Source organism: Physeter macrocephalus, chromosome 14 (genome assembly GCF_002837175.3).
Source record: "Physeter macrocephalus isolate SW-GA chromosome 14, ASM283717v5, whole genome shotgun sequence".
NCBI classification, from domain to species: Eukaryota; Metazoa; Chordata; class Mammalia; order Artiodactyla; family Physeteridae; genus Physeter; species Physeter macrocephalus.
In genome coordinates, this window is record NC_041227.1 from 40,799,206 (window position 1) to 40,803,653 (window position 4,448).

A 4,448-nucleotide genomic window follows, 5' to 3' on the forward strand; every position below is an offset into this window, starting at 1 on the left:
ATAATAGTGGTGAGAGTGGACATCCTTGTCTTGTTCCTGATCTTAGAGGAAATGCTTTCAGTTTTTCACCACTGAGAATGACGTTTGCTCTGGGTTTGTCGTATATGGCCTTTTTATGTTGAGGTAGGTTCCCTCTATGCCCACTTTCTGGAGAGTTTTTATCATAAATGGGTGTTAAATTTTGTCAAACCTTTTTCTGCATCTATTGAGATGATCATATGGTTTTCATTCTTCTATTTGTTAATATGGTGTACCACATTGACTGATTTGCGTATATTGAAGAATCCTTACATCCCTGGGATAAATCCCACTTGATCATGGTGTATGATGCTTTTAATGTGTTGTTGGAATCTGTTTGCTAGTATTTTTTCAGGATTTTTGCATCTGTATTCATCAGTGATATTGTCTGTAATTTTCTTTTTTTGTAGTGTCTTTGTCTAGTATTGGTATCAGGGTGATGGTGGCCTCACAGAATGAGTTTGCCAGTGTTCCTTCCTCTGCAATTTTTTGGAAGAGTTTGAGAAGGATGGGTGTTAGCTCTTCTCTAAATGTTTGATAGAATTCACCTGTGAAGCCATCTGGTCCTGGGCTTTTGTTTGTTGGAAGATTTTTAATCACAGTTTCAATTTCATTACTTGTGATTGGTCTGTTCATAGTTTCTATTTCTTCCTGGTTCAGTCTTGGAAGGTTATACCTTTCTAAGAATCTGTCCATTTCTTCCAGGTTGTCCATTTTATTGGTATAGAGTTGCTTGTAGTAGTCTCTTGGGATGCTTTGTATTTCTGCGGCGTCTGCTGTAACTTCTCCTTTTTCTTTTCTAATTTTATTGATTTGAGTCTTCTCTGCGAGGGCTCACGCCAAGGAGTACTTCCCAGAATTTCTGCTGCCAATGTCCTTGTCCTCATCATGAGACACATCCACCCCCCACCTCTGCAGGAGACCCTCCAACACTAGCAGGTAGGTCTGGTTCAGTCTCTATGGGGTCATTGCTCCTTCCCCTGGGTCCCGATGTGCACACTACTTTGGGTGTGCCCTCCAAGAGTGGAGTCTCTGTTTCCCCCAGTCCTATTGAAGTCCTGCAATCAAATCCCACTAACCTTCAAAGTCTGATTATCTAGGAATTCCTCCTCCCGTTGCCAGATCCCCAGGTTGGGAAGCCTGACGTGGGGCTCAGAACCTACACTCCAGTGGGTGGACTTCTGCGGTGTAAGTGTTCTCCAGTCAGTGAGTCACCCACCCAGCAGTTATGGGATTTGATTTTATTGTGATTGTGCCTCTCGTACCATCTCATCGCGGCTTCTCCTTTGTCTTTGGATGTGGGGTATCTTTTTTGGTGAGTTCCAGTGCCTTCCTGTCGATGACTGTTCAGCAGTTTGTTGTGATTCTGGTGCTCTGGCAAGAGGGAGTGAGAGCACATCCTCTAGTCCACCATCTTGAACCAATCTCCCTGCCTATGTTTTTAAATTCCATAAATTTGATCTTATGTAAAAGTGAGAGCAAGAGTATATATGACATGATTACATTTATATAAAGAACAAAAATAGGCAAAACTGAAAACCAACCTCTGCCTTAAGAAGTCAGGATAGAGGTTACCCTTGAGGGGAAGGGCAGGCAGTACTGGGAAAGGAACATGAAGAGGAGTTTCTAGGGCGCTGGTAACGTTCTGTTTCTTGATGGAATGCAGGTTAGATGGGTGAATGCGGCTTGTGAAAATTCACTGATACATATACTCATAATATGTATAATTCTTTAATGAAGAGTTCACATGTATGTATATATACATATATGTGTAAATATAAACCACTACATATATATCTGTGTGTCTGTAATCCATGTAGTAGGAGAAGCAAATACGTGTCAGAATCTTTTGCCATACTTAAATTGTGCTTTGAAACTCTGATACACATGGCATTCTGCAAAGGCAAATAAAATTATTAAAAGTAGGAGCTTTTATTTGCCTGTACTTAAACAAATAACCCTGAAATAGAACTCTGATATGAGTAGCATTTTCAATGAATCATGGCAGCATCTGGAATAGGATACTGTGGGAATAGAGCAATGTCACCAGGAAAATTTACACTTAAGGACACCTGCTGAACTTTCCTGGTGGCACAGTGGGTAAGAATCCACCTGCCAATGCAGGGGACACGAGTTCGAGCCCTGGTCTGGGAAGATCCCGCATGCCACGGTGCAACTAAGCCCATGTGCCACAACTACTGAGCCTGCGCTCTGGAGCCCACATGCCTAGAAGCCCGTGCTCTGCAACAAGAGAAGCCACTGCAATGAGAAGCCCACGCACCCTAACAAAGAGTAGCCCCGCTCAGCACAACTAGAGAAAGCCCATGCGCAGCAACGAAGACCCAACGCAGCCAATAAATAAATAAATAGGGCTTCCCTGGTGGCGCAGTGGTTGAGAGTCCGCCTACCAATGCAGGGGACACGGGTTCGTGCCCCGATCCGGGAGGATCCCACATGCTGCAGAGCGGCTGGGCCCGTGAGCCATGGCCGCTGAGCCTGCGCGTCCGGAGCCTGTGCTCCGCAACGGGAGGGGCCACAACAGTGAGAGGCCCACGTACCACAAACAAAAATTTAAAAAATTTTAAAAAATAAAAAAATAATAAATAAATAAATAAGAAACTTGTGAATGTTACCTTTATTTCAAAAAAAAAAGAACACCTGCTTATTTTTTTGAGCATCACAAATTTAATTAATTTTGGATAAGCCTGTATTGTCTCACAACAATTTTTAGCTTCATAGTGTGATCAATTATTTTAAATTGGACTCTTGTTTTTATTGTAATGTATTAAATTTATCAAATAATTTTATCTTCAGTTTATCCTAAAACAGACAACTATCTTTTCCATCCTCACCCCCAAAACTACAGTAACAAAAATAATCCTTTAATGACTGTGGTGGTCTTTGGCTAAGAAAGAAACAAGACAACAAAAGATCACAAAGTATAAGGCAACTGGCATATACAACACCTCTGAAGACGTTCCTCAGACAGAATGTGTAAAAGTTTTAATAAAGTTTTTCTGTCCATGTGATAAAGCTCTTTTCGAGGATTTCCTCAGTTTAATTTTAAAAGGCTGATCTTTCTTTTCTCATAACTTATTCACATGTTAAGTACAAGAAATTAAACCAAGAATTTTCCAAGTACTTCCCTTCCCATGTAGTAGTTTGGAAGATCCTTACATATTTACTTCAGATAAATGTTGTTAAAACACTGAAAAAAGATCCCAGTAATAAGGGGTATAAATAAAAATGACTATTGTGGCTCGTGTCATAAGTGATTCAAGCCTGACAACATCACGCGCAGCTGGATTCTTTGTGCTCACAGTTTCTTTTCACACACGGGAAAGCTCCACATCAAAAAGTACAATGTATGTGGAGATATTTTTAGGTACAGAGCAACTCCTGGCCCACTGCAGTCCACCAGCTTATGGGACAGCACTGTTGGGTGCGTTTCAGGACTCAGGAAACTCAGCAAGGTTCTCGGCCTGTCGATATTCTCACAGGTCAAACCACTCACAGGATGTCAAGGACTTCGAGGGCCATATTTTCCAGAAGGGAAAGCTGCTCTGGAGAGAGCAGTGTGCGTTTAAAGAAAAGTTTTGGGTTTTTTTAATGATACACTTCAGACATCCATTCATGGGTTAGGAAAATGGGAAGAACTGTATCTTTGTTTATTTCTAACTCCAATTTAACTTAAATTTTCTTTTTTTTCTTTTTTTTTTTTTTTTTTGCCACACCATGCAACTTATGGGATCTTAATTCCGCAACCAGGACTGAACCAGGGCCACAACAGTGAAAGCACCGAATCCTGACCACTGGACCGCCAGGAAACTCCCTAACTCAAACATTTTAAAAAGTGCTCCTTGGAATCTAGAAAAATGGTACAAATGAACTTATTTGCAAAGCAGAAATAGAGACAGAGATGTAGAGAACAAATGTGTGGATACCAAATGGGGGAGGATGATATGAATTGGGAGATTGGGACTGACACATATACACTACTATGTATAAAACAGATAACTAACGAGAACCTGCTGTACAGCACAGGGAACTCTCAATGCTCTGTGGTGACCTAAATGGGAAGGAAATCTAAAAACGAGGGGATACATGTATACATATAACTGATTCACTTTGCTGCACAGTAGACACTAACACAACACTGTAAAGCAACTATACTCCAATAAAAATTAAAATTAAGGGACTTCCTGGTGGTGCAGTGGTTAAGAATCCGCCTGCCGATGCAGGGGACACGGGGTCAAGCCCTGGTCCAGGAAGATCCCACATGCCGTGGAGCAACTAAGCCCGTGCGCCACAATCTCTAGAGCCCACAAGCCACAACTACTGAGCCCGCGTGCCACAACTACTAAAGCCCGCGCACCTAGAGCCCGTGCTCCACAACGAGAGAAGCCACCGCAATGAGAAGCCCACACACC

At 42.0% G+C, this 4,448-nt stretch overlaps 1 protein-coding gene across 1 annotated transcript in view; it reads right to left on the bottom strand.

The window, feature by feature from the left end:
* The window catches only part of KIF16B (kinesin family member 16B), a 293,074-nt gene that overhangs the window by 235,400 nt on the left and 53,226 nt on the right, over positions 1-4,448 (bottom strand). The gene's annotated exons all lie outside the window — the stretch shown is intronic.